A 12,579-nucleotide genomic window follows, 5' to 3' on the forward strand; every position below is an offset into this window, starting at 1 on the left:
ACTATAAAATAAAATCTTCCTCCCAATTTTGAAACGGATAATCTCCGCAACTTCTGCTCACTTGTTTTTTTTAATGGTATGTTTATGAGGCCTCGGCGGAGGTGGATCAGGCAGAAGAGGTGGCGGATGAACAAATATTAACTCCATAAACAAATTTTAACTATATACATGGCAGATGAACGGAACTAGCACAAAACATAGTGGCCAGTTCACAATCAGATGATGTGATATTGGTGATAACAAGAACAGCATGTAAATATCTTGCATAATAAACGCATAGTATTATGATACTTCTCCCTGTTATGACAATCTAGGCGTTCATTGGAGATAATTTCACTCGTCAAGAAATGTACATTTCGAAAATCTAGACCGTCTAAGAATTTACCACTCTAGTATGGTAAGTCTAAGAGTTCACACCTCCCCATCTAGATGCTCCGCTTATTTTTGAATATCCCAATTACACCCCTAATTTTTTAGTTTTGTTTTTGTTGTTGTTTTATTGCACCATTGACTCCCATATCATGGGCTGCAACGTGTAGTGACTTGAAGAGCCAGGTACTTAGTTTAGTAATCTAGCATTTATACTCAGTTATTACTTTTTCTTGATCTCCCACGGGCCTAAATTAATAAGGCGTGATTTTGTAACATGCGGAACTGATCCGTCGTGCCAAAACGTGCTAACAGCTAGACCCTCCAAACATATGCCCACTTGAGAAATCTACTGCGCTGTGGAAAACGCCGCATGCGCATTTGAATGTTGCCGAATTTCGTCTCATAAATTATGTATCTGGTGAGAGAAAGAATGAATATTCTTCCTCGGAAATTTTCAGGTATACTAGAATAAATTGCAGAGAATGTCCTCTGAAAAATTCAAAGAAAAGTTGTCTCAAATTTTCCAGAACATGTCGGTTTTACATTGAGATCCATGGCAACATCTGAATGTCTGTACGACAATTTTCCTTGGCAGGGCAGAACAGGGCTTGGACGAGAAAAAGAAATTTAGCTAGTGTGCGCACGTAGAATTTCAGTGCACAAAGTGCATTGGATTGGAGTAGGTACCCGACATTCGCGCTTCACGGAATATTTTAAGGCGGGATTGCGAAATATTAGTGCGCGGGTAACGTCAACTCGTCGTTACCCTCATGAAAGAACATAACTACATCTCAATGTTGCCAAATTTCCCTTCGCAAATTGTATATTCACCAGGAGAATCTAGCTCATTTCAACTTGAAAATTTCATTGATTTTTCTCCTGATATCATGCGAAAATCAGACAATTCCTTAACAAAGATTGGACAGGTACGTCATTATGGAAAATGAAATATTTTTGGTCAATTTTGCAACCTTAAAATGTAGTTAAGTTCCTTCGTCCGGACAACGACGAACTCTCGCAAGTACACCACGCACGGGTTATGTAAACCGGTATAAAATTTAACGGCCCGGCTGAAAAATGGCCTGCGCGCCTTCCATTTCGGTCAATCGAACGGGCCATTCGGAATCTCCGACTTACAGTCGTAAGCGATCGTTACCGGAGTGCGAATTTGCTGAGACTGGGAATTTTCAGCGATCCCAACTTTCCCCCTTTTTATTAGAGTGTAAAATGTCCGAGATGATGAGATTTTGGTCCAGCATCCATGTGAAAATGAATGAAGCGGCAGTTTGGGAATGCGCTTCTGATTGAGGTATGATGGGCATAGTACTGATCAAACGCTCATTGAATTAATTCGCTTGTAACCACGTAAGCCACGTGGTAGCCACGTGAGCCGCGGCCCATGGCGGCAAATTAAGGGGGCGGCAAATTTTGCATTTTTTTTTTTAATTAAAGGTATAAAAAAATCGGATTCAGAAAAAAAATTACAAACGAGGAAAGGTAACAATATCTCTCATTTCCTGATAGTATTGTAATTTCTAATTTTTTCGTCTTTCTGTGATGCAGAACATAGCACCTTTTATTATTCAAGTTAAGACAGAAACCAAACACACAATTTGGCCTGGAACGGCCAGAGAGCAATGATGACGAGGACTTGAGATGAAATTGATGAAAAGGAGAAGCCCTCGGCGCGGTGGTCGGCATGTAACACATATTAGCGCCTACAAGACTGCATGAATACTTCACGTATTGTGTCAAACACAGTGCGGTCAGCAGCGGTCGGCGTGAAACGCATAGCGCCTACAAGACTGCACGAATACTTCAAGCATTGCACCAAACACAGTACGGCCAGCGCGGCGCGGCGGCGGTGGGAGTTAAATTATTTAACCATATATATGTTAGTTCTTTCATAATTTGTTTCCTTATGAATGGAGGGCCTTGTCCACACAGAGATAGATTTACGGAACTTGACTTTCGCGCAAAGTTCCATGAACATTTGCTAGTAATGTTGACAGGGCTTTCGCAAAAAATGTGTCCAACACGAGTAAACGCGTCTTATGCACCCCTCCCCCTCCGCCTCCGGCACGTTCACTTAATGGTTTTCATTGATATGATGTTTCAAAACGATTGAGAAGGGGGCGGCAAAATACTAGCGGCCAATGGGCGGCAAGTAAATCCGGCCCTGATAATAATATATTTAAAAACTGAAGTTAATTTACAAAACAGACGTATATTTTTGTTTCTTTATTAATAAGCACTCATTCTAGTTGACGATTTTCTCAAAGAATTCGATACTGAGAGATGAATTTCAATAGATGGGAGAAATACAGCCTCATGCTCTTGCCTAACTGTGCTAATTCATAAGCACTATTATTATTTTCAATATTTTTCTATAATTACTTAGACACTGAATATTGCATACTTGTATGCTTATTGTACTTTGAAAGCTTCAGTTGCTCTGATCAGCAATCCTCAGCTTATAGTTTTTCATTCCAATATTTCAATCACAATTACCGAGAATTGAGTTGAATTACGGTTTCAAAATTGTTGAAAGCAAAGGGGGTGAGTCAATAAATTGAAACGCGAGAGAATTTATTCATCAAAAAATTCAAAGTTCTTTCAGAAAACGTATTGAGATTTTCAATTGAAACGAAAATAATGCATTCTTTAAAAAGTTATATAATTTCTTTCCTCATTTCACTCGCTCCGAACGAAATAAAACGGCACGCCCTCGCAGTGTCCCTCTCGAGCAAACCGTAACGCCAACTCCAGAGAGACCCTGTACCGATCCTGGGAGCTGCTCCATCGGGGCAATGAACTCTTCCGAGGGGGGAGGGGGGTGGAGTGGTCTGGATATGCGCAGTCAAAGGCTTTTGCATTTCACGAAACACTCAAATCTGCATGTGTTGATTGCGACGCTGTGTTTTAATTGGCGGCCGCTGCCAGCAGCCAGCCTCCGAGCGTTCGTTCCACCACTGACGGTTCGATGCGAAGTCAATCGGCAGTAATTGCTCCGCTGTATATGTCTTAAAATTGTCTACACTGCAAAAAAAAAGTGGTCTCTTGGATCCTGAGTCTAGATTCTTAAAAAATTGACAAGGGAAAATACTCTTGATTCAATCGGATTTCTGCTCGAATCGAAAGGGAATCCGCTTAGATTTTAGGCTTGGCTCTCGATTCAAGCAAAAATCCGATGGAATCAAGAGTGGACCCAAGAGACTTTTCTGTTCACTAGAAAAAAAAAATTGGATCTAGAGTCCAGACTCTTGAAAACATTGACGAGAAAAAATACTCTTGATTCAATCAGGTTTTTGCTTACATCAAAAGGAAATCCGCTCAAATTAAGAGGCTTGGTTCTTGATTTAAGCAAAAATCGGATTGAATCAAGAGTATTTTTTCTTGTTGGTGTCTTTAAGAGTCTGGACTCTAGATCCAATGTGTTTTTTCCAGTGTTCAATATATACTGTTTCAGATGGTACAGTATCGACTGTCAAGTTTTGGGAGGAGGGTCTTTCATTTTGCATATGAATTGGAATAATCTGGTATGAATATGATTTTCTCAATGTTGATTTGAAATATCCACGATGAAGTAATACTTGATAATGAGACCAAGGTATTAATCCTCGATCGTCTTCAGTGCCTATTTTTTTTTGACCATCACGGAAGTTAAGTCCCAACTTAGACATTTCCAATTAATTGTGGTAGTACCCCGATAAATTAGGTTACTAGTCCAACCTGTGTTGCGATACAAGCAAAATTAGTTGGAAACGTCCATATCACCCAATAAAATGGGGTATTACCACAATTTTAGGGGATAACTCCTTTTTTTCGTGATAAATCGGTACGAATTATGCGATAAAATTACAAATTAAAATTAAAATTAATTATTTCAAAGTATAAGGGAATTGCCAATATGAATATTTTTGGCAGGAATCTTAATAAAAGTTGATGTTACAATGGAAAGTATTTACTTGGTTCCGGTCTAATGAACACAATACTCGGATTGAATCAAAAATCGACAACCAAATGCCTCTTGTGATTTCACTTGGTATTTTTTTCGAGTGTGCTGTAAGAGTTACTTGCCGAAGGAATACATGACACAAAAATCAGGATTTTTCTACCGGAGTCAGCTGCCCCAATCAAAACTAACCGGACAAGATCCTTTAGGCACTAACATGTAAAAAGCAAAACATTGAGCACAAAAATGTTTCTCTCTCAAAGTTATACGGTACTCATTCCGCTGGAAGCAGACCCCTTCTCTCCCATAAAAATCATTCATTTTCGCTTAACACTTAACAATTTTGCAACCTCGTGGGTCGATCAGCGCAGAGAGCAGCGGGAGGACTCCCAAGCGAACGGCGCACGCTGTTCGGCGCAGGCGAGATATCGATCGCAGCTCGTTCGATACATTACAACGGTATCTTACGATCATGCTGGTGTCGCTTGCCTCGACAAGACGCTCGAAATCTATCGATTCGTCTTCGATCGATTGAACAATGCTGCTTGCTCGATAGACTCGTGAGTCGAACTGGGAGCCCCCCCCCCTCGCTTCCCCCACACTCAACTTCTTGAGCGCGGCCCCCAGCTCGACCCCCCCCCCCCACCCCTTCGGTCGTTCCTCATAAATATTTAATCATACATAAAGTATGCGCACTTGCTTATAAAATCATAGCAGCTGCTCCGCAAGCGCGAATGCTCAGCTCAGCTTCGCCTTTTGGCCTCAGAAGTTGCCACTGGAGGGCCGTAATTCCATTATTTTTCTTCATCTCCGCCTCCTTTTTATTCTTTTTAGGGGGAGGGGGGGGGAGGTGTGCCTATGTGTCAAATGCTCGATGGTATGAGAATTTCTTGACCATAACTCCCCTTTTTGCTGGGTCACTTATGAAATGAGAAACAACTTAATCGATCCGGAAAAATAAGAATCAACGGTTTAAAATCGGACTAAGGCCGCAAAATAAAACATAAAATAAAAACAGGGACGTTTCGCAGGATCACAACTACATTTACGAGCGGATATAAAAAAATAAGTATCATTATTATCAATATCAAATACAATTATCATTCATTGTCTTATTTGCCAAAAATAAGGTTTTCGAAACCGCCAGGAGTACTTATGAATATTAATCTTCGATTCATATTTACAAATTATGTTGAGGTAAGAGCCAGTGTATGCTTGCAATCTTCTAGAAATGGCTTCGCTTTGTTGTCAGGATTTTTCAGAAATAAAACCTCAGAATCGTCATCATGACAAAAAAAAAAGCCACACAAAAAAAACCTCTCATTTTAAGCAATTCCGAGTTGCGCGATGCAATCTACTTCACCTCTTCAAAAGAGAAGCACTATTAGGGCTCGATTCGCTGAATATTTTTCGTGCTTCTGAGGCACGTCGGATCTGGGCTGACTTTCTTAGGATTTTAAAAACTCCTGCTCTATCGTAACAATCAATGGTTTTCCTTACGATGGCAGTCATAGGTAAAAAATCACATGCTGAGATTTCTTATTCTGTCTCACGAATAATTATTATCCAGTGTAGGAGCATAAGACTACGATTACTATTAGAAATCCAGAACTTTCTAAAAGAGCAGCAACACTCATACTTTTCTCATAAGCAGTCCACCAACAGTTCGTCAAACCGGGTCTTTATATGATCCACTTTGCTATACAGCAACTTTTCTGACTCTGAAAATCGCCTTCATTTTCATCGGCTGCAACCCCACACTACTCAGACGTTAAAATAGTTGCATCAGGCGCCTGAGTCAAATTAAGGCTTATTGCTGCATTCATCTTGTGTGGTCAGCTTTCGTAGTCATCTTGTTTCATGTCTCTCTCCCTTTCTTTCGAAAATATTGGTGAGCCCCACTTCGCGAAAAAGTAAGTTTCAATTGAACAACAAGTTTAAAACCGATGTTACACAATTAAACTCTGAAATTTCAAAAATATTAAAATTACTAATACCTTATACGTTTTCAGGCATAAGAGCTGTCACTTTTATTAGTTGGAAACTTCAGTTTTGACGACTGAGAATTTAATAAATACAAAATTATTATAGCTTGTTACAAGTTTAAACCGATGCCACAAGGCCAAACACTGCACGAAAAAAAGTGTCAATTTTGATACAGTATAATATGAGACAGCATGGTAGCATATGCCGGAATTATAATCGCATTTACTTTTGCATATCAATGCCAAAGTGCAAAAACACGTATTTCTATTTGCAACGTCGCAAACTTCCTATCATATTTTATTTTTTCATTAAAAAACTAGTCGAGTTAATGTCTTATAAATAGCCTTGAGTTTTCCTACCTTTTAGTAGAATAGTCTGCAAAAAATTCAATCCACATAGTTGACTTTTGTCTCTCTTCAAACAAATAATAAAATATAAGCAGAGATTTTGAAACACCTCCATTAAGATCCGTGGTTTCACAGTTTAGCCATCGATTTGTCGAATGCTGTCAGGATGATAGATATCTTTACTCAATATTATCAATGCACGAAATAGCAAGTAGACTTGTGATAGAACGTACCATTTTTTTCAATATTTTTTTTTTTTATTTGTGAGCTGTTGGTGTCCAATTTATTTTTCGTGACAAAATCTGTCGAAAATCAACAATGTTTCCTTTTCCCTAGAACGTCACTTTAGTCATTTATTGCAGTTGACACTGTGAAAACTTCGAAGTTTCGACTTGCATTGGAGACAAAATAACTTCCATTTGCCGTCAAGAAGATTTGGACTGCATTTTGTAATTTTGAACTATAAATTCTGGCTCATCTTAAAAAACACTTATGTGCATAGGGAAACTAATGGCACACACGTTGTTTTCAAACCGGGCCAGAATTTATAGTTCCAAATTGCAAAATGCAGTCCATTTCATCATGAATGAGTCATCATGAGTGATTTTATTAATCGATTGCATCAAGCAGGTTCCTGCTAGATGTAAGCGACTTTTTTCTATAAGGCATTCCTATTCTCTGATAGACTAATTTGGTGGCTAGAGTTTTATAGTTCAATTGTGAACAAACACTTGACCTCGTCTCTGATGCGTACCCTTCTCACCCTTGTGGTAAAATGAGTCAAAGTGTTTCTCACAATCGAAATTTCTCATATTTGATGAGTCCTTGATTGCTTTGTGTCCTTTCGATGACTAAATTGTACTGAATCAACAAAATTAATTCACACGGAATTTGTCCATGAGGTTATGTGTTTGTTTGGAGGGTATTGTGGATTCGATTGACATGAATCGATTGCAAAATGAAAAGTGATTTGAACAACACCGATTTGGTCGACAACTGTGTTTCTATCGACACCAATTTGGCCGTCAACCGTGAATCGATCGATAAACCCGTGAATCAATCGATAAACCCAACTCCCTGTGAATCGACCGAAATTTGTCAATCAGTTCACTTCGATCAATTCACGTTTCTATTTTTCGATCGATTGACATCAATCGAATCCATACCCTCCTGTTTGTTTTGGTGCGTGAACCACTAAGTTCGATCAAATGACGTAATCACTAAATCAGTTTATTCAAGAATAATTTTTTCTTGGCGGGAAATTCAACATTACTTTAACTTGAATCAAGTCTATTTTTTCCCATGAGAAATTTTGACCACGGAAAGGTTTACTCTAGCATTGGTAGGGATCCGTCCTGAATATTTTCCAGCAGGAATATTTTCTTAGAGCGGAAATTCAAAAATATTTTTTCGTGAATCAAGTCGATTTTTTCCCAGTGGAAATTTTGACCACGAAACGGTTTACCCTTGCATTGGTAAGGATCCGTCCCAAATAATTTCCAGCAGGAATATTTTCTTAGAGCGGAAATTCAAAAATATTTTTTCGTGAATCAAGTCGATTTTTTCCCAGTGGAAATTTTGTATCACAAAACTGCACACTCTCGTATTGGTAAGGATCCGTCCTGAACCACTGTGGCTCAAACCGTCGAGAGAGAAGCGTTATGATGGCAACATTGGAGTTTCCAGCATCGTCGAGCCGGGCCGCTCCGTGGTTAGATCTTGATTTCGAGATATTGCCGGCTACTCAACTTAACCCAAGCCGAATCGGTGTGACCTTTGCTGGAGCCGTTCCCGTTATCCCGTTCAAAATCCACCCGGGCTCACCACACCACTCACCACCGTGCATGCGCCTGTACCCCGGTACCCGGTCCAAACTCAAATTCCGCTCCCGGATGTGACCAGAGAAAATATATTTTACACGGAGAAAAAAACTTCGTGTGTAGGGCCCAAAGTTTAGGTCATATGGATCACTGAAGTTTTCGGATTGAGCATCCGAACATTTAAGGTCCAGCTGCTGAGGTTTGGATCACACATCTGAAACTTCGGTTTTTACATCTGGAGTACTTCGGTTTTCACATCCGAAATACTTCGGTTCTCACATCCGAAAAACTTCGGTTCTCTCATCTGAAGTACTTCAGATGTGAGAACTGAAGATTCAGATGTGTGATCCGAACCTCGACAGCTAGACAGTAAATGTTCAGATTCTCAATCTGAAAACTTCAGAGATCCATATGACCTAAACTTCGGGTCCCTCGCACGAGGTTTTTTTCTCCGTGTAGAAACCTGAGCTAACAATTTCAGCGATGTGATCACACCGAAAAAAAAGTGAAGTTGATTCAACATTCTGGATGTAGAAAGTGTGCGAGAACTTATAAAATGCTAAATTACCCGTCACAGCAGTTAGTTTTACATCTTGGCATTGCTGAAAGTAACTGCTGTAGCGGGTAATTCAGCATTTTATAAGTTCTCGCATGCTTTTTTACATCCAGAATGTTAAAATCGATTTCACTTTTTTTCGGTGCAGTTGAGGCAAAAGTGGATTTCAGCAGTCAACACTATTTTTCCGCCAAATGGTGATTGATGAGCAATTTCTTTAGGAAAAAATTGAAAAAATTTGCCTAACTGACGACTGATGAAATTTTGCCGATGACTCTTTTGTCATCGGTCATGATTAGGCGAATATGAGCGTTGACTTCCAAAGGTAACTTTCAGTGGCGTGGCGTGCCTTGCGTTGAATCGATTTATTTGCCATGTAAACCTATGGAAAAGGATCGATAAACAGGGCACGAAAACGCAACGAACACCTTAATAATCGAATCTTTCAATCCACAGCTTCAAATGGGAAATATCGATAATGATCATTCACGCCTCGCCACGTGTAACTTTTACACTAAGGCAAGATAACAGTGCAGGGTCTCTGAAATATATCGTCTCTAAGAGCAGTGGTCTCAAGTGTAAAGTTAGTATGTATCAAGAAAGTGGTTAAAGGAATACATACATAGATTTGGACGCACTTCTGCATATTAAGACTATCAACATTTGGAAATCAAGGAAAAGTCTATGCATTTCATTTGTTTAAATGAATGATTGAAGCTTAGAGAGTTAAATAAAAAAATTAAAATATAATCTTCTCAATTTCATGAGAAACTTGTTGCTTAGAACAATTGGAAAATTCGCCCTTCGACGAAACAATCGATTTTTGAAAAATGTTTATTTATCTCATCATCTTCATTGCTAGGCTATAATTAAACTGTAATTAACAGTATGCAGTATGTATGAGTAGCTATAAAATGACTGATCACACATAATCTCCAAATCCATTGATTTTTTCTTTGTTTTTTTCCCCTTTTAATTCGTGTCAATGTCTATCGATCTCCCGTTTTGCAGTTGGTCGATGACCATGTGTGTGTGTACATGTAGAGGTACCTATACATAAATGTACTAACCAACCAACTATATACATACATACTGAAGACTAAGTTGTATTATAATATTATTACCCAGTTGGAAATTTGCATGCCCTCTTGGGATTTGAAGAGTGATTTAATGGGCTTTCGTTCGGGCCTGGAGGGCATGACCATGACATTGATATCACAGGCAAACAACCGAGCGACGGAACTAATAAGTCCTGCGGGTCGATCTTTGAGTTGTGATCGAATTATCTCGATCGATTAATAGCATTGCTAAGATAGGGCTTCATCGATAGATATCATTCGATAGAGAGTCAACAGTTAGCCCGAGGATCGATAAACAGGGCACGGAAACGCAACGAACGCCTTAAAAATCGATATTTTACCACAGCTTCAAATGGGATGATATCGATAATGAACATATTCACGCCCCGCCACTGGTAACTTTTGCACGATAGGCAAGATAACAGTGCGGGGTCTCTGAAATATATCGTCTCTAGGAGCAGTGGTCTCAAGTGTAAAGTTATAGTATGTATCAAGAGAGAGACTAAAGGAATGCATACATATTACAGGGTGTCCCAAAAGTCCGTACCCCCCCTCGTAACTTTTGAACGGTTAGAAGATAGAAAAACGAAACTTTGGGAATGTTTCTATCTTAAAGGGGAACATCTTCCAAGGGGGTCAAAATTTTTGTCCCCCCTCAGGGGGGGCTCGGGGGCCCCCAACTTTTTTTTTCAAATGGTAACCCCTATCTTGTGATACCTCATTCGAAAGAGCATAAAAAACTAAGAATTTTGGCGCAAACCGCAAATCAATATCTTAATTTTTGACCGAGTTATGATAGGTCAAAGGTCAAATTTGACCTATTTTCAAAAAATCATATCTCCGGTTCAAATTATCGTAATGAAAAAAATAAAACGGGAAAATTTACCAAATTGTAAGCACTTTCAAGTAAAAATCACAGAAATTACTTCAAACTAATTTTAAGGGGGGTTTCGGACCCCCAAATACGTCATTTTAAAGGTCATACGATATTCTCGCGAAATGAGCCAATTTCCCCTTACTTTTCCTCAACATTATTTTAGTAAGTTCAAAATTAGTTCAACATTGCGATTTCAAGTCCCCAAATTTCGAACAAAGTTTTAAAAAAAATGAAATTTAAATTGTCAAATTGAATCCCCTTAAATTTCGTTTTATGAACTTTGCCCGAAATTTGGGGACTTGAAATCGCAATGTTGAACTAATTTTGAACTTACTAAGATAATGTTGAGGAAAAGTAAGGGGAAATTGGCTCATTTCGCGAGAATATCGTATGACCTTTAAAATGACGTATTTGGGGGTCCGAAACCCCCCTTAAAATTAGTTTGAAGTAATTTCTGTGATTTTTACTTGAAAGTGCTTACAATTTGGTAAATTTTCCCGTTTTATTTTTTTCATTACGATAATTTGAACCGGAGATATGATTTTTTGAAAATAGGTCAAATTTGACCTTTGACCTATCATAACTCGGTCAAAAATTAAGATATTGATTTGCGGTTTGCGCCAAAATTCTTAGTTTTTTATGCTCTTTCGAATGAGTATCACAAGATAGGGGTTACCATTTGAAAAAAAAAAGTTGGGGGCCCCCGAGCCCCCCCTGAGGGGGGGACAAAAATTTTGACCCCCCTGGAAGATGTTCCCCTTTAAGATAGAAACATTCCCAAAGTTTCGTTTTTCTATCTTCAACCGTTCAAAAGTTACGAGGGGGGGTACGGACTTTTGGGACACCCTGTATATTCGGCCGCACTTCTGCAAATTAAGTATATCAACATTTGGAAATCAAGGAAAAGTCTATCTATTTCATTTGTTTAAAGGAATGATTTAATCTTAGGGAGTTAAATAAACAAATTAAAATATAATTTCCTCAATTTCATGAGAAACTTGTTGCTTAAAACAACTGAAAAATTCGCCTCTCGACAAAACAATCGATTTTTGAAAAATGTTGATTTATCTCATTATCTTCATTGCTAGGCTATAATTAAACTGTAATAAACAGTATGCAGTATGCATGAGTAGGTATAAAATGATTGATCACACATAATCTCCAAATCCATTGATTTTTTCTTTGTTTTTTTCCCCCTTTTAATTCGTGTCAATGTCTATCGATCTCCCGTTTTGAAGTTGGTGATGACTAAGTGGTGTGAAGGTACCTATACATAAATGTACTAACCAACCAACTATATACATACATACTGAAGACTAAGTTGTATTATAATATTATTACCCAGTTTGAAATTTGCATGCCCTCTTGGGATTTGAAGAGATTTAATGGGCTTTCGTTCGGGCCTGGAGGGCATGACCATGACATTGATATCACAGGCAAACAACCGAGCGACGGAACTAATAAGTCCTGCGGGTCGATCTTTGAGTTGTGATCGAATTATCTCGATCGATTAATAGCATTGCTAAGATAGGGCTTCATCGATAGATATCATTCGATAGAGAGTCAACAGTTAGCCCGTAGACCTCT

The sequence above is a fragment of the Bemisia tabaci genome, chromosome 8 (assembly GCF_918797505.1).
Source record: "Bemisia tabaci chromosome 8, PGI_BMITA_v3".
NCBI lineage: Eukaryota > Metazoa > Arthropoda > Insecta > Hemiptera > Aleyrodidae > Bemisia > Bemisia tabaci.